Below are 19,034 nucleotides of genomic sequence, written 5' to 3'. Positions count from 1 at the left end.
TTGACACGTGCATCGAAGATGCCAAACGCTATGTGCGAAAAGCATACCAAGCAAAAAAACGTTCCACTATAACTTGACTACCAACAAAAAGAAAGGCTAAGAAGAACTCGCGAGCTGTCCCGACATATTTATTAAACCTGTCGATAAGAGAGGCGGCATTGTAATCCTCGATAAAACCGTATATAATAAGAAACTATTGGTATCGACGTTCTACAAAGCACTGCCCAATGATCCTACTCACGATTATAAGCAAATCGTCGGAAATAAACTTGCGGAGCTTGTTAAAACTTGGATGCCGAACGTGGCATGCAGCAAGCTGAGTTTGCAGAGTTTTCCAGAGGAGTGCGGCACATGACGTTTAGACGGCTCTCGTTCCCAAAATCTATGGTGCTTGCTGCGTGTTCATGGCCGCTTTTAAAATTACTTTTTATTTGTAGTTTGTATCTTTTAGGATTGTTTGATATTTGTAGTTTTTTTTCAAGCACGGTTTCTTGTGACCATTCTGGCCTTCTTTCCTTCTGTTGTTATGGTATACCTCCAGGGCTGTCGAATTACGCACAGGTCCTTGCCGGCGTTGTGTTTTCTTGTGTCTTCTCCAGTTTATTATGATGTTTTAGGTTACGGTATATATAGAACAAACGGCCCAAATCCCGGCTTTACTTTGCCTTACTTGTTGCTACGTTTTCCTTGACCACTCATTATATGTCATTTTCGCTAATCTATTTTGCGAACGTTTCTTAATGCAAAGTGTATATTTATACTTTGCACAGAATATTTATACTCATGTATATTTATACTCATGTATATGTCTGACTCAGGGCGTCAGACAAGGAGACACAATCTCTCCAATGTTATTCACAGCATGCTTACAAGAAGTATTCAGAACGTTGGATTGGGAACAGGTGGGAGTAAGGGTTAATGGAGAATACCTCAGTAATCTCAGATTTGCTGATGACGTTACCTTGCTAAGTAACTCGGGGGACGAATTGCAAAGCATGCTTTCGGCACTGGGCGAAGAGAGTAGAACCGTGGGCCTGAAAATTAATATGCAGAAAACTAAAGTAATGATCAATAACCTCGGGACAGCACAGCAGTTTGAGATAGATGGAGAGGCAGTGGAAGTGGTAAGCGAATATATATACTTAGGCCAAGTTGTGACCCTAGATCCCAGCCATGAGGCAGAGATAAATAGAAGGATCAGAATGGGGTGGGGTGCATATGGCAGACATTCTCAGATAATGAATAGCAGCCTACCATTGTCGTTGAAGAAGAAAGTGTATGACAGCTGCATCTTTCCGGTACTCACCTACGGGGCAGAAACTTGGAGGCTCACTAAGAGGGTTCAACTTAAATTGAGAACGACTCAGCGGGCAATGGAGCGGAAAATGATAGGTGTAACACTAAGGGACAAGAAGAGAGCGGAGTGGGTCAGGGAGCAAAGTGGTGTTAAAGACATATTAGTAGAAATTAAGAAGAAGAAATGGACTTGGGCAGGGCATGTAATGCGAAGGCAAGATAACCGCTGGTCATTAAGGGTAACAGAGTGGATCCCTAGAGAAGGCAAGCGCTGCAGGGGGCGGCAGAAAGTTAGATGGGCAGATGAGATCAAGAAGTTTGCGGGGATAAATTGGTCACAGTTGGCACAGGACCGAGGTAATTGGAGAATAATGGGAGAGGCCTTTGCCCTGCACTGGGCGTAGACAGGCTGGTGATGATGATGATGATGATGATATTTATACTTTGCATAGCATCGTTGCACTGAAATCATTTTTGCATTTATATAAGCTTTGGAATTGTCCTTAGGGGCATACATGACATATTTGTAAAGACACCAGTCTTCTCACAATTAGCGTTGTCGTTTCTGAAAGAACTTTTACATTTAGAAAAAAACTTTAAAAAAGTCTCTATCAGTCGTCACTCGGAAGATTTTATACGGCCATAACTTAAATTTTATGCAGAAAACGCAAATATACTGTGCAGCTTCCGGTCTTCTTGCACAGTTTTAAAAAGCAAGTGTTGCTCTGTTTATCTTTAGTATATATCCCAGTCGGTTGACATTGACCAGAAATTTGAAGTTTGCGGTAAATTTAGTAGTTGCACCTGTGGTCTTTGTTCTCACAAGGAGTTCTGTGCTAACATACAAACTAATCCTACAGACACCATTACACGTGAAAAGTACGCAAGCTTCACTTATTCTCAACCAAAAAAGGCAAGATGATGAAAACTGGAGTGACGCAGATTACTATTATCTCAGACATGCTCGGGAAGTGTAAAAGACATCTCTAAACTTGCTATTTAGCAGAAAAACAGAGGTCCGCCAATATTGTAACAAAAAACGTGCCGAAATGATAAGTAAGCGGATTTGTGTTTGAACCAATTCCATGAATAAGCTATACTTGGCCCAAGTGTCTGAGACATTGCATTAGGCTTCGTTTTAAAATAGGTTGGAGATTCTTGAAGTTGCATTTTACACGGTATCAGGTTTGTCTTTATTGAACCTTTTAAGTACTTTCTGTTGCCGATAGGTAAAGCCTGCATAATTTTAATGAGTTCTTTAGTGTAGCGTATGACTGCAGCGCTCAGCGAAAAGCAACAACTAAAAACCATGTTTATGATAAGAAATGTAACTCTCCTTTTAACCAGTAATGCTAAGTAACAAAAAAATCTTCAGCATGTTATATATGTGCAGAGCGGTAACTCTGGGTAACGCATACATTGGTGAATACATATGTTATGCTTTCTGAAAAAAATGTTTTTTTTGTTTACAGGACGTGTATAGGGTGAGTTTTATCGCAAGTTGTTTTGCATATACGCGCAGCAAGAGACTATATGGCAAAAAAATTATGTATGGAACGATCACCAGTGCAACACCTTGCAACACCAGTGCAACACCTTGAACACATTTTGCAACAAAACTATACTTTGTAGCTTTGGAAGGGTGCGATGTTGGTCAAAATAATACAATCAGTGTAAAAACGTCATCAATATAAACACAATATTGTAGTTAAAAATAAAAGCCACCAAATTATAGTCTCCTACAAGTGCGTAAATTAAGGAAGGCCTATTTCTTGAGCCATCAATGCTAGACTACTATGCAGCGGTGCAATTTAAGAACATTTTCAAACAGTTGCCTTCGTGGACCCCCCTGCAACTTTGCCAGAATGAAGTAGCTTCGGAATACCCCAACGTATTATATTTTTTTGAGCGAACACATTCTTCGAATCACCTTCTTGTAAAGCAAAGTATGTTTAAAGGCCCGCGAGACGCAATCTATTTTCTTCTGTACAAATATACCTGCTTTGCATTGTTTTGCGATGCAACGGAAGCGATCTGACTCCACACAGAAGATCGTAACACGTCGCTAAAAGTTGCACGTTTTTACACCCCAAATGGGCTAAACAGAAGCTTGATTTAGACAGCTATTCATTTATTTACAATGATAAACCTTTACTGTACGTGACGGATATTGAAAGGACGCAGTTGTTTACGAGAAGCCTTCTCGGTTCGAAATGGAACTAATTACAGTAACAATTAACAATGGCAAGGCGGGATTTAGATACAGCAGGGTATCTAAACAATGTTTGGTTGAAAATTTTGGTAACGCAGTTTTCCGAAGACAATACCTTCCGGATAGCCCCTACTGCACCTTCTAAAAACTAAAGTAGAAAGACCAGTCAAGTATGTTTCGAATATGACTTCCGACCTCACAGTGGCACCAAAGCCTGGTTCTCGTCCTTACAATCTTTGTCAGAAGTGCAGCAAAATGCTCAGATTTTATGATTTCCGGTATGATGACCGCGTCTGTCACCATATCGAACAACACTCCACTTGCGTACACGTAAGTATTGCGTAGGCAAGAGGCGTTCTGAACTGCCAGCTAACGGGGTTTAAAATTGTTAAACAAATGTTACTTAATCTTTGTGTTGTCTCTTTTGCGGAAGCGACGGAGGATCACGGCCCGTGCAGTGCTTATAACCGGGAGAGTTGATGAAGGTTAGAAGTGACTGGAAATAGAGAGTGTGTACTCTGAAGAAAGTTCTCTTCCTGAAATGTCAGTAAACTTTTATTGTTAATGATTTTCCCGTGTTTCTCTGCCTCCACTTCCCATATTTTTTCGTGCTCTTTGTAAGTTTTCTGTTTTCAGACTATATATATATATATTGCCGCGAACCATACATTGGGTTTGTTTATTTGTGTTTTGCTTTTACCGCCCGGCTGCGCCGGTCTGTGTTATCTCTGCGCCAAGGGAAGCGCGTGTTCCATTCTTTCTTTCTGTGCCGCATGTGTTATCTGTTGTGATAGGGAGAGCATTCCGATCTAACGTGAACAGCCCAGAATAATCTTCGTGGATCTACTATGTTCTCGATGCGAATCGACGTTTCGAGAACCACGCGCGCCAAAAGATAAAAAGCCTGCAGTGCGGACGCCGGGGCATTCGATTCGACGACACTCGCCTGTGCAAGTCACTTTGTTGACCGCTGCTTCGCCGCCTCTGTATTCTTTTGAGTTGTTAGGGGAGCACAAGTTCGCTCCAATAAACGTGTTTCTCATTCAACACAACTGCATCGTCCTTGTCTTCGTGACAATATATATCTTGTAAGGCGAGGGAAGACCCAACACAAGTCGGCAGCAGTACCAGCAGTCTGGGTTTTAATCCGCCCGTCGATGACTCGACAGAACAAGCCACTCGTGACGATGATTATCTACAGATGATGATTATAATGGGTATGCACAGATGAGAGATTGGCCCTACCAACTCACGGTGATTGGCCACAGCATATATAAGGGTCCTACAGCGAAGCAAGTGCTCATTAACGTTGAATGCACTCACCCATGCCCACAATATATATATATATATATATATATATATATATATATATATATATATATATATATATATATATATATATGTTTATGTATATATATAGATATATATACATATATACATACATTTATTTATAAGGTTAGTAGAGACAGAGACAAACGAGAAATACGTAGAAAATAAAAATAAGTTTACTGACGTTTCAGGGAGAGGAGTCCTTTTCTTCAGAGTACTGTGGTACTCTGAATAAAGGGAGTTCTGAAGAAAGGGAGTCCTCTCCCTGAAACATCAGTAAACTTATTTTTATTTCCTACGTATTTCTCGTTTTTCTGTCTCTACTAAGCTTATGTTTTTAGTGCTCTGTGTGTGTTTCATCGTTTCAGACTACATATATATATATATATATATATATATATATATATATATATATATATATATATATATAGAGCGAATCAGAAAATCGGAAATGAGGGGCTCCGTGAAATAAGACAGAATCGCACCAGACCGGTATTCTGGAGGTCGTGGGGTCGGATCCCACCCGGCAGGCATTTTTTCACCACTTTCTTTTAGCCTCAAAAAATTCTTTCTCTCTTTCCATTACCCACTACAACCTCCCCTTGGCTTTCCGAGGTTTTTTTGACTGCCAACCCTTATTTTCTGTCTTATATATATATATAAATATATATATATAGTATAAGTAAAGAGTCGGATACACAGCAAGAACAATAACAAACAATGTTTACTTACGTAGCGGCAACGGGAGTTGCCTTCATCAGAGTAAAGTTACATGATTTTGATGTCCCAAACATTTTGAACACATTTCTTGTATAGGTTTGCATAAAACTGTGAGAAAGAGCGGAAAATGTTTCGGAAATGGGGAGTGTGCATACAGTCAGGCTACGCCTATGTTACAATATCAACAAACAAACAAGAAAAATAAAAAGGGGGGGGGGGAGCGAGAGAGAGAAAAAGGGGTCGTGTTAACAATGCAGCGTTCAAGGTTGCACCATGACGGGTCAACGTATGCCGCGCGGGCTGCAAGTTCAGAGAATGGGGGAAACTGGACAACCGCGGTTTGAAAAGAAAGGGAAGAGTATACACTGAGGTATTGAGTGACTGCTGAGACTGGTTCGGGGGGAAGCGAAGATGGGTGTGCCCTCCGCGGGTCAAGAGAATAGATAGGGGGCACAAAAGAGCATTTCACAGAAGCTAGCAATTGAACAGGAAATAGGCAGGGTCACAAAAGGTTAAACATGAATAGATCACAAAGAGTTAATCATTCTTTAGTGATGGTGGGAACGAGGCCTCCCTCCCCAGGACAAATGGCATTGTTGAGCCGCATTAGGCTAATAAAGCTGCTGTATTAGGAGAGTTTCTGTGAATTCTGATGGCAAACTCGAGGGTAGGAATAATTAACATAGTTATAAAAATTATGAAGCCGCTAATTTTAATCGAGGGATAAGCACGTTAGTTTTCCGTAACTTTCCTTAATTCCAAGCGTGGCTGACCCAAACTTACAAATGAGATAAGATTCCCGAACCTCGCGGTCGTGGTGCGTTTTGAAGGCGGATTGTAAAATCGTTGCTTTAAGATGTTCAAATGCATGCCCGGGACTGTTCACATGTCTTGACGGGGGCAAATAAGGGCAGCTTTTTGCATGAAAGCGGTGATTATTGAACCGTATTCGGAAGGGCGTTTCAGTTTGGCCGATATATTGTTGCCTACAAACCGTGCACTCTAGAAAGTATACGACATTAGCGGAGTCACAGTTAAAGTTACCTTTTATATTTACGTAGTAGTCTGAAGCCGTGCTGGTGGCGCGCTGTGTAGTGGTCATATGTGGGCATACTTTACATAGGGGTTTATTGCAGGGCATGCAGCCAGTAGTTGCCGGTCGGTTGGTACGAGAGTTAGTAAGAAAGTCACCTAAATTCTTATTACGCCGGTAGACAACGCGTGGTGGTTCGGGGAATATGCTTTTTAAGCGGTCACTTTGCATTCGCATATTGTGATGTTTTTTTAGCACGGTTGACACTCTTGGAGCGGAGGATGAGTGGGTTAAAACTACATTAGTTTGTGGGTTCCCGTTCGGGGCTTTTTTCTTACAGATTTCGTTACAGTCTAATTGGTTGGCTCGCACAATAGCGTCGTCGATAACTTTTTCCGGTTATTTTTTATTCAGGAGGGCGGTCTTGAGTTCTCGACAGTTTGAGTCAAAGTCGGCTTGGTTTGAGCAAATTCTCCTAAATCGGTGGGCTTGGCTGTAAGGTATTGCTGTCTTGCAGTGTCTGACATGGCTACTTCGGAAGTGCAAATACTGCCGCGTGTCTGTCGGTTTTCTATACAGTTTAGTTTGAAGCCGACCTTGGAAGGTAGTAACGGTGACGTCCAGAACGTTTACACTGTGTTCCGAATAGGAATGAGCAAGGGAAATACCAGGATGGGCTAGGTTAAATGCCTCAATGAAGGTGAGGAGCTCCGCCTCACCGTGTTGCCAGATCATGAATATGTCATCAATATACCTTTTATAGTACATTGGCTTTAAATTTTGGGTGTCAAGAAAGTTTGATTCGAGGTGAGCCATAAAGATAATAGCGTAGTTAGGTCCGATTCGAGTTCCCATTGACGTTCCGCTGACTTGCACGTAATGAACTCCGTCGAACTCAAAATTGTTAAGTTCAAGAATAAGCCTAAGGAATGTTTCGAGAGCAGAAGAATCGATAGGTTTGTCGCACGATGACTGCTCATACACAAGGGATACAGCGGCGATGCCATCTTCATGAGGGATGATAGTATACAGTGACGCAACATCAAGGGTGACTAGAAGGCAGTTATCAGGAATTTCAATTTTTGAGATGTGTGAGAGAAAGTCATTGGTATCCTAATGAAGGAGGGAAAGCTGGGCGGAATGTCGCAAATGAGATTATCCACATAGCGCGAGAGGTTTTCGGTAACCGTGCCAATGCCAGAAACAATGGGGCGCCCTGGGTTGTTCACCTTGTGAATTTTTGGGAGAAGATAGAATTTACCGGCTACTCGGCTTAAGGGTATCAGGGAACGAGCCGTGGTTTCATTTATTGTTTTACTTTTAACAAGCTCAGCAAGTTTATCTTTGACAATTTGCTTATAATCTTGAGTGGGATCATTGGGTAGTGTTTTATAGAACGTCGATACTGATAGTTGCTTATTGGCCTCGTTAACATAGTCGGTTTTGTCAAGGATTACGATTGCGCTTCCCTTGTCTTCAGGTTTAATAATTATGTCGGGACAGCTTGCGAGTTCCTCTAGGGATTTCTTTTCGTTGGTAGTCATGTTGTGGTGGAAAGAAATTTGTGTTTGGTATGCTTTTCGCACATCGCGTTGGACAGCTTTGATGTACATGTCGAGGCAACTATCATGCTGTGTTTGAGGGGTCCAGTGCTTAGAGCTAGGTAGGGTTCTGCGGGCTTCTTCCGTCGCGGGGTGATCGTAGAAGTATTCTCGTAGCCTCATGTTTTTGGCGAAGTTATCTAAGTCCTTAAAAAGTTGAAATTCATCAAAACCACCAGTAGCCGGGCAAAAGTTTAGGCCCTTTGACAAGACGTTCATCTGAGCTGGGGAGAGGGTTATACTTGAAAGGTTCATTACTATTCCGGTAAGGATTTCTTTTGTGACGGCAGGCGAGGGAAAAATATTAGTACAGGTGTTTAACTGAACTGTTTGGGGTGCAGTTGTCGAAGCATTTATTACAGTCGTAGTGACATTATCGGCCGTATTGTCAGAGTTGGGGCAGTTACTAGTGCCGGAGCTTGTTAGATTCTTACGCATGTGGCCAGTGTTAGAAATCTTATCTCGGTTAAACTTTCGGTCTTTTGTTCGGGATATGGCGGAGGCCGTCTTCGATTCGTAGTTGCTTAAAAGGTTCAACTCTCTTTTGCTTAGTTCCTGACTAAGTAGTTCATCTTTCTTTCGGAGAGAAAGGGCCGTATTTTCGTAGTGATTGAGGATTATTTCAGTTAATTGTAAAGATGCTTTATCGAGTACCTGTTTCCACTTATTCATGTTGGACGGGGAGAGTTCGGTAGTAGCAGGTTTTATTCTAATCCTGAGACCCCTGGGAGCGACCGCGGCAGTCAAGTACTGTGCAAGAGCGGAAACGTGCAATTCGGAACGTATGCGCTTTTCGGTGATTTTTCTTAGCTTTAAAAACTGTCTTGAAACGGGGAAGGAGGCCGCGTTGCTACTATGCCGATTCTTTCGAAGGTTGTAAGGGCATGTGGCACGGAGGGCTGGATTGTGGACCCCGGAAGGTCCGGCGGACGCGCTGCTGTTAGTTTTCGTGGGCTCGGCGGTCGCTGAAGATGCGGAGGTTGGGCGTGGCATGCTGTTGGTGCGGCGCCGGTCAGGGAGCTTCTTAGTGTAGCCGCGAGCGTTCCCTCGGGGCGTTGTAGCGGCTGCGGCTGCAGATTCCCGACCGCGAGGTTCGGGAATCTTATCTCATTTATTAGTTTGGGACAGCCACGCTTGGAAATAATGAAAGTTACGGAAAACTAACGTGCTTATCCCTCGATTAAAATTAGCGGCTTCATAATTTTTATAACTATGTTCATTATTCCTACCCTGAGTTTGCCATCAGAATTCACAGAAACTCTCCTAATACAGCAGCTTTATTTGCCTAATGCGGCTCAACAATGCCATTTGTCCTGGGGAGGGAGGCCTCGTTCCCACCATCACTTAAGAATGTTTAACTCTTTGTGATCTATTCATGTTTAACCTTTTGTGACCCTACCTATTTCCTGTTCAATTGCTAGCTTCTGTGAAATGCTCTTTTGTGCCCCCTATCTATTTTCTTGACCCGCGGGGGGCACACCCATCTTCGCTTCCCCCCGAACCAGTCTCAGCAGTCACTGAATACCTCAGTGTATACTCTTCCTTTTCTTTTCAAACCGCGGTTGTCCCGTTTCCCCCATTCTCTGAACTTGCAGCCCACGCGGCATACGTTGACCCGTCATGGTGCAACCTTGAACGCTGCATTGTTAACACGACCCATTTTTGTCTCTCTCGCTTCCCCCCCCCCCCTTTTTATTTTTCTTGTTTGTTTGTTGATGTTGTAACATAGGCGTAGCCTGACTGTATGCACACTCCTCATTTCCGAAACATTTTCCGCTCTTTCTCACAGTTTTATGCAAACCTATATAAGAAATGTGTTCAAAATGTTTGCGACATCAAAATCATGTAACTTTACTCTGATGAAGGCAAGTCCCGTTGCCGCTACGTAAGTAAACATTGTTTGTTATTGTTCTTGCTGTGTATCCGACTCTTTACTTCTACTATTTCTGCGCGCATTGTGAGTTTATCTTTCTCTAGATTTATATATATATATATATATATATATATATATATATATATATATATATATATATATATATATATATATATTTAGATATATATATAGAAACAAAGGAGAGATCGGAAGTCTACAACGCCAAAGCAGACAAAGGGCAGTTGTTGGGCTTTCTTTAACTATGATTTCTGTGCTTAGTGAAGTTGACATTTTTTTTAAATATACGTAAGGAAGAAACAATTAAAGAAAAGCACGAACACAGAGTGGGGACCGAACTAACGTCTTTCGATCGAAAGCCGTGGGTTTGGTCCCCACTCTTTCAGCCTGTTTTTCTTTCTTTCTTACGTATATTCAGAAAATGTTAACTTTTTTAACAATAGTAAAAGAAAGCCCTAATATAACGCTATGTTTCCTGTGGCGTTGTAGTCTAGTGACCTATCCCGCTTTATTTCCTCAACGAGGCCCTCATTTCTTAACTATATATATATATATATATATATATATATATATATATATATAGATACGGGACGAGGGACTCGGTAAAGATACCTATCAAGGTTGCAGTCGTCATTGCCAGTGCTATTCGGCTTTTTTTTTCGAAATATTTAATAGGGCCGAATGACGTGTGCTTGTCACGTTTCTTTGATTCATTGATAAATAAGCGAAAATATAAGTCGAGAAAAAATCCGCCGTTTTCCGGGAGCGGGACTCGAACCCACATCTCCGCATAACCGGTGCGGTGCGTTCGCCATTACGCTATCCCCACAGCGGCTTCTCTCTCGACTTTAAAGCGGGGGTTTATATTTACAAGAGCTCTGAGGCCGGTCAAGCGTCAGAGGGTGGTAGCCAGTATATATATTTATATATATATATATATATATATATATATATATACAGAACGATAGGTCAGCAGTCTACAACGCCAAAGGAGGCATAGGGGTGTGGTTAGGCTCTTTTCTTTTTTACTACGTTTAATTAAGTAAACGTTTTTTTTAAATATACAGAAGAAAGAACGAAAAACACGCGCCCAGAGCGGGGACCGAACCCACGCCTTTCGATTACATGTCGAATGCCTTACCAATTCGGCTATCTGGGCGACTGTGTTCTCCTTCACTTTCTGAGCTATGTATATATACTAGAAGTGTATCTGACGCTTGAGGGTGGTAGCCAGTGCCACTCTGACTACACGGGGAGAAGGGGACCTTCTTTTTCAACCCCCGGGGCGTGACTCGAACGTCTACAGCCTGTCATGAGCGGGTTACTGGCGGGAAGCCCTCTTATGCTACCTAGGCATCAAGGCTGCCAGAACCGAGACCCTCGCTAGGCTTTCGCAGAATAATATAGTAAGGAAATAAGGGGCTCGTTGAGGAAATACAGAAAGATAGGTCAGCAGTCTACAACGCCAAAGGAGGCATAGGGGTGTGGTTACGCTCTTTTCGTTTTCACAACGGGTAATTAAGTAAACATTTTTTTTAAATATACAGAAGAAAGAAAGAAAAACACGCGCCCAGAGTGGGGACCGAACCCACTCCTTTCGATTACATGTCGAATGCCTTACCAATTCGGCTATCTGGGCGACTGTGTTCTCCTTCACTTTCTGAGCATAAGAGGGCTTCCCGCCAGTAACCCGCTCATGACAGGCTGTAGACGTTCGAGTCACGCCCCGGGGGTTGAAAAAGATGGTCCCCTTCTCCCCGTGTAGTCAGAGTGGCACTGGTTACCACCCTCAAGCGTCAGAGGGTGGTAGCCAGTATATATTTATATATATATATATATAAATATATATATATATATATATATATATATATATATATATATATATATATATATATATATATATATATATATATATATATATATATATTTACATATATATATATATATATATATATATATATATATATATATATATATATATATATATATATATATATATATATATATATATATATATATATATATATATATATATATATATATATATATATGTGATGAATGTCAATTTGAGTGATCGGCCGCGCAAGTGAGCCAGCCAGAAAGACAGATGAGATGACAAGGAAGAGGAGCCGCGCGTAAGTGATCGTGGAAGCTGGTACGCGAACGGCTGGAAGCCAAGCATTGGAACAGGGCGCGGTTGCGTGGGAACTACACCGGGGAACGCTTGGTCCACGGGCCACCTGGAGCACAACCGTCGCCGCCCTCCACCCAGGCTCGAGAGCGCGTCCGGGCGCCGTCATCGCTGCGCTGGTGTGCCGTCTGCTGACGTTCCGGTCAGGCTGTTGGGCGCTGCCGTTCCTGCTGTTGGAGCTGTTAGAAACGCGTCGCGACTGGACGTGTGCTAACTTGCCTATTCGGAATTGCTCTTCTCTCTGCCTGCGTGGTCCTCGGCCCATTCATAACAAAAGTGGCGAGCCTGCCAGGATCCGCAATTTACTATCAGTAGAGGGGAGCCTTACTATTGTTCTTCGCTTTCGGCACACACCAAAATGTACATAGCCGGACTGGAAAAAATAATGAAAGCCGGACAGGGGCTAGGCTTGACCGGCGAAGAGCTTCGGAACTACTTCGACACCGAGCTCGAGAAACTTAAAGCGGAGTTAGCTCTGAACAGAGAGGCCAGGCGACTTAGTGTCGATACTGCTTTATTACAAGGTGATGAGAGCAAAGAAGTGACCCTGAGGCAATATCAGGAAAATAAAGATGAAGAGGAAAGGGAGGCACACAAGCAGTATGAGAAGCGGAATTACGACGATGAAAGAAGGATAGCCGCCCTCAAGAAGCAGATCGCCGCTCTGGAATCGCGCAGATGTCTCATTCGTCCTAACGACGTACCTCTTCCCCCCGTACATGTGCCAGGCTCCCAACCTAGCCACCCGTGCCTGTTCAAAGAGAGCTTGACTTACAGGCACCTGACACCAATGATATTAACGCAGAATGTCGTGAGGAAGATGAGCCCAATGGTTCACTTAGTCTCGAAGAGTGTTCAAATAACGTCCGGGAAGTTATTATTCCAAAAAACGCCAAGGTGTCAGTGAGGTGTTTTTGCACTTACAAAGGCTACCACGGAAAGGAAAGAGCCGCTAGAAGACTGTGATGAACTCCGCCACGAAAGCATCAAAAACATCCGTCTGTGCTCCGCATAGCCGCGAATCCGAAAAGCAAGATTGTCAAGGGCGTTTTAAGCATTGCGAGACTCGACGTTTGCCTAAGCTGAGTTGCAAAAAAGCAAATGCCATGTGATGCGCAACGCTAACAGATTTTCGATTGGCTCATTAGTTCGTAGGAGTGTAAGGATGTGCAACCTTTACAGAGGATCAACCACCGCTATCGGGATATCCCCGCGAAGCCGTACACAGGGTAAAACTCTGTACATGCATTTTCGCAACCGGGTTAAACCTAGACACAAACAGAGGAGAAAGACACAAACGCGTAAGCAGCGAGCTATGTTTCCAAGAGTTCATGATGCACCGTCTCTTACCGGATTGTCTGAACACGAACACCCTTTCACAGCAGAGGATCATGCTGCCCAACGCGGAAGAGGCACCGACTTTTATAGGCAAGCTTAGGCTCTTGTGGTGTACACATATGCCTGGACATGGAAATATAACTCTGAACAAGGATTTCCGGCTGTACATACCTCCGTGTGCTATCTTTTTTGAAATGTTTTCTTGTGAACTGTTTTCTTGTGGGAAGTGTTTTCATTTCTAGGAACTCGAACAAAGTGACTGTGCTGTATGACTCTGCTACATGGATTAGTTTTTCGACCGTCTCTTCGATACGGAGTGGCCTTCACACTCAGCGTCTCCAGAATAGTTCTAAGAACTTTCTGAAGAGGGGGGAAGTGTAGTGAAGGGCCGGTGCAGAGTGGTGGCCAATCCACCGGTACTAGTGGCGTAACGTTTGCGCAAGAGAAAGCGGCATCGAGGCAGGGGAAGAAGACGAGGAAGGAGCTCGGAAGCAGTCGGGCAAGACCACAGCAGGACGGCACCCTCCCGGTGTAGGCTCGAGGCCGTCACCGGCACTTGCTTCCAACTTCCCGTGCGTCCCAGTGTAGGCCCGACGACAGCACTGGACGCCGCCGAGAGAAGCTAGGGTTCTACCCAAGAGTGAGCGGTGTGTCGGTGACGTGGAGCGCGGGCTGCGAGGCCTCGCCGTGGCGCAGGCCTAAGCCCTTCCATCCCGCCGCTAGCCATCGGCCACCGTCACATGGTTGTCCAGCGAGACACCTCTACAACGACTGCAGTAACCTCCCCGTGGACAGCCAACGAACCGCCTCTCGCGAGTAGTCGCATCCAGACCATCTCGTCACGGTGATCGCCGTCTGTGAGCATACGATTCCCTTCATGACTTGGTCCGCCGTGTTCCCGCGCGTAGTCCATCTGTGTGCTGCAATGTCTATTCCGGCTGGGTACATTATTTAGATAATATATATATATGTGTGTTGCGCATGCAAGAGCGCAGTAGTCCAGTCTCGTGACTCTCTATGCGGTCCGGCCCAGCATTCATAACAAAAGTGGCGAGCCTGCCAGGATCGCACCCTTGACATCTGCAGGAAGAAGTTGAGTGCTTGGAAACCTGTAATTGAAGACTCCATCATGGACGTGGAGAAGCTAGTGGTGATCGGGAGGCAGCTGGTCTCTCAGGACCGGAACTTCGCCAGAGGATCGACACCCAGCAGGCAGAGCAGCGTGAAGAGAGGGCAGCTGAAAGAGAGGCACTCCGTGAAGCTGCAGAACGAGAAAGAGAGGGACGGCGAGAAGCTGCCGAGAGGGAAATGCGAATCCTGGAGTTGAAGATTCGTCTTCAAGAAGGGTCACAAACCACCAACGCCGTTACTGCCGGAAACAAAACCAACCCAAATGTGCCCGTCGTGAATCCCCAGAAGCTCCTACCCCTGTTTGATGAGAGACGTGACAATCTCCACGCGTACTTGCAGCGCTTCGAGCGCGTGGCGACCGGACAGGGGTGGCCGCAGGACAAATGGCAGCTGGCCTCAGTATGTGCTTGTCAGGGGAAGCGCTGACCATGATTGGCCGCGCATGACTGCAGAGGAATCGCTTGACAACATCAAGGTCAAGAAAGCGTTACTCCTGCGGTTCAGATCACGGCACCAGGATGCCAGGAGAAGTTTCGAAAAGCTCGGGCCGAAGACTGCGAGACGGGAACGCCGTTTGCAGCGAGGCTGTCCGGCTACTTCTACCACTGGTTAGGAATGGCCAACATCCCCAAAACGTATGAAAGAATCCGGTGATTTGGTGATTTCGGAGCAATTCTACTGTTGCTGCCACCCGAAACTCAGGGTCTTCCTAAAGGAACGCGAGTATGCCACCCTGAGTGTCCTGGCCGATGTCACGGACCGTTTCCTGGAGGCGCATAGCCTTGCGAACTTGGGGAACGCTACAACTGGCGCACCAGACTGGTCAAGGGGTGCAGCAAACACACCGGTAAAGGCCACACAGAAGTGCTTTGTATGCGATCGTCCTTTACACCGCGCCCGAGACTGCCGCACTGTGTTCACGGAGCATGAAAACTGCTCTAAGTGTAACAGGCCAGGTCACAGTCCCGACAATTCCGGAGGCGCATCAGGAGACAAAGTGATCACATGCGCCATCTACGAGCCTACGAGGACAGCCGTGAAAACCGAACCACTGCAGACCACATGCTTCCACGTGCCATCGTCCTCGGGCACTCAGTTCGACCGAGGTAGACTACCCCAAGAGCAGTGCAAGACCACAATTTGAGGTCTTGTTACCGAAAAGCTGGCAGGAAGTCTTGGTCCGCGCGAGGTCACCGCTACACTTTCTTCGAAAGCGAGGCCCTCTTATACAGAGAGTGCCAATTTGCGAATGGGAAGACGGTGAATCAGGTGGTAGTGCCGAAGATTTTTGGGGAGTCAATTCTCCAAGCCGCCCATCAAAGCGTCAATCCTCGACATGCAGGAATTCGCCACATTGCTCAGAGAATTCTAGAGGAATTTTACTGGGCGGACGTGCAAAATGATGTAAAGCGGTTTGTGCATTCATGCCCCATCTTCAGCCGGAGAATGACCGGCTTGAAAGTTGCAACGGCATGTACGCTCAACTAGATGGGACATAGGAAGCAAGTGACTTCCGCAGTTTGAGTACGAACCTTGCATATGCTTCCCTACTCCTCAGCGTATGAATAGCAGCGACAAGCCATCGTGCAACTGACTCTTTCGGACTGCATGCTGTGCATGAGTGCGATGTGACCGTTATCCATGGCTGGGACTAGTAGAATAGTTGTTTGCGCCCTAACAACTTTCTTAAGGTGGGGTTGATGTGATGAATGGGAGGGATTGGCCGCGCATGTGAGCCAGCCAGAACGACAGAGAAGGTGACAAGGAAGAGGAGCCGCGCATAAGTGATCGTGGAATCTGGTACGCGAACGGCTGGAAGATAAGCGGTGGAACAGGGCGCGGTTGCGTGGGAACTACCCCGGGGAACGCTTGGTCTACGGGGCATCGGTAGCACAACCGTCGCCGCCCTCCACCAAGGCTCGAGAGCGCGTCTGGGCGCCATCATCGTGGCGCTGGTGTGATTACTGCTGACGTTCCGGTCAGGCTGTTGGGCGCTGCCGTTCCTGCTCTTGGAGCAGTTCGAAACGCGTCGCGACTGGACGTGAGCTAACTTGCCTATTCGGCATTGCTCTCGGACCTTCCCAACTACGAGACTATTTTGTGTACCTTCTAACTATGGGCTGCGCGTCCGTGTGACCCAAACCCGTCCTGTCTCTAATGTCCCAGCGTCTACTGTCCTGTGCTTGTCCTTAGTCCTCTTAAATGTAGTCTTCGACGTGTTGACCAGTGTTCTTCTCTCTGTCTGCGTGGTCCTCGGCCAATTCATAATAACGTATATGTATATATATGTATATATATATATATACATATATATATATACAGAAAGATAGGTCAGCAGTCTACAACACCAAAGGAGGCATAGGGGTGTGGTTAGGCTCTTTTCTTTTTCACTACAGTTAATTAAGTAAACATTTTTTTAATTATACAGAAGAAAGAAAGAAAAAAAACACGCGCCCAGAGTGGGGACCGAACCCACGCCTTTCGATTACATGTCGAATGCTTTACCAATTCGGCTATCTGGGCGACTGTGTTCTCCTTCACTTTCTGGGCTATTTATATTTACTAGAAGTGTATCTGACGCTTGAGGGTGGTAGCCAGCGCCACTGTGACTACACGGGGAGAAGGGGACCTTCTTTTTCAACCCCCGGGGCGTGACTCGAACGTCTAGAGCCTGACATGAGCGGGTTACTGGCGGGAAGCCCTCTTATGCTACCTAGGTATCAAGGCTGCCAGAACCGAGACCCTCACTAGGCTTTCGCAGAATAATATAGTAAGGCAATGAGGGGCTCGTTGAGGAAATACAGAAAGATAGGTCAGCTGTCTACAACGCCAAAGGAGGCATAGGGGTGTGGTTAGGCTCTTGTCTTTTTCACTACAGCTAATTAAGTAAACATTTTTTCATTTATACAGAAGAAAGAAAGAAAAAAAAAACACGCGCCCAGAGTGGGGACCGAACCCACGCCTTTCGATTACATGTCGAATGCCTTACCAATTCGGCTATCTGGGCGTCGGTCTTCTCCTTCACTTTCTGGGCTATTTGTATTTACTAGAAGTGTATCTGACGCTTGAGGGTGGTAGCCAGCGCCACTCTGACTACACAGGGGAGAAGGGGACATTCTTTTCAACCCCCGGGGCGTGACTCGAACGTCAACAGCCTGTCATGAGCGGGTTACTGGCGGGAAGCCCTCTTATGCTACCTAGGCATCAAGGCTGCCGGAACCGAGACCCTCGCTAAGCTTTCGCAGAAAAATATAGTAAGGCAATGAGGGGCTCCTTGAGGAAATACAGAAAGATAGGTCAGCAGTCTACAACACCAAAGGAGGCATAGGGGTGTGGTTAGGCTTTTTTCTTTTTCACTACAGTTAATTAAGTAAACATTTTTTTTAATTATACAGAAGAAAGAAAGAAAAACACGCGCCCAGAGTGGGGACCGAACCCACGCCTTTCGATTACATGTCGAATGCCTTACCAATTATATATATTATATATATTATATATATATTATATATATATATATAGATATATATATTAATATATACTTATATAAGACAAAATAGGAATTGGCAGTCAAGAAAACCTCGGAAAACAAAGGGGAGGATGTAGTTGGTCAAGATAAAGAATTTGGAAAATAAGAAAGTGGAGAAAAAATGCCCGCCATGTGGGATCCGAACCCACGACCTCCAGAATACTGGTCTGGTGCGATAACCACTACGCTACTGGCGGGGCTACTTTAGCCTCTACTTTCTGCGGTATTTATGTTTAGGTGTTTTTGTTTCCTGCGCTTTGGGGTGGTAGTCAGCGCCACTTGGACTACTCGGGGTGAAGGGGACCTTCTTTCTTCTTTTTAACCCCTCCGGCCGTGACTCGAGTGTCGACATGTCCTTAGTGGTCGACCAGCGTTGAACCCTCTTAAGCTCCCTATGGCACCAAGACTGCCAGAACAGAGGCCCTCGCTATGCATATAGCGAATCAGAATAGGAAATCAGGGGCTCATTGAAAATAAGACAGAAATAAGAATTGGCAGTCAAGAAAACCTCAGAAAGCAAAGGGGAGGACGTAGTTGGTCAAGATAAAGAATTTGGAAAATAAGAAAGTGGAGAAAAAATGCCCGCCATGTGGGATCCGAACCCACGACCTCCAGAATACCGGTCTGGCGCGATAATCACTACGCTACTGGCGGGGCTACTTTAGCCTCCACTTTCTGGGGTATTTATGTTTAGGTGTTTTTGTTTCCTGCGCTTGGGGGTGGTAGTCAGCGCCACTCGAACTACTCGGGGTGAAGGGGACCTTCT

The 19,034-nt window shown here is 45.1% G+C and overlaps 1 non-coding gene across 1 annotated transcript; it reads right to left on the bottom strand.

Moving 5' to 3' along the window:
• Positions 1-18,392: 18,392 nt before the first annotated feature.
• Positions 18,393-18,465, bottom strand: Trnat-agu (transfer RNA threonine (anticodon AGU)). The gene has a single exon. It is a non-coding gene; the product is annotated as a tRNA-Thr (tRNA).
• Between the last annotated feature and the right edge of the window lie 569 nt (positions 18,466-19,034).

This window comes from Haemaphysalis longicornis, unplaced genomic scaffold (assembly GCF_048455015.1).
Source record: "Haemaphysalis longicornis isolate Haplotype H1 unplaced genomic scaffold, Haemaphysalis longicornis Haplotype H1 scaffold_11, whole genome shotgun sequence".
NCBI classification, from domain to species: domain Eukaryota; kingdom Metazoa; phylum Arthropoda; class Arachnida; order Ixodida; family Ixodidae; genus Haemaphysalis; species Haemaphysalis longicornis.
This window is presented reverse-complemented; position numbering and strand designations above follow the sequence as displayed.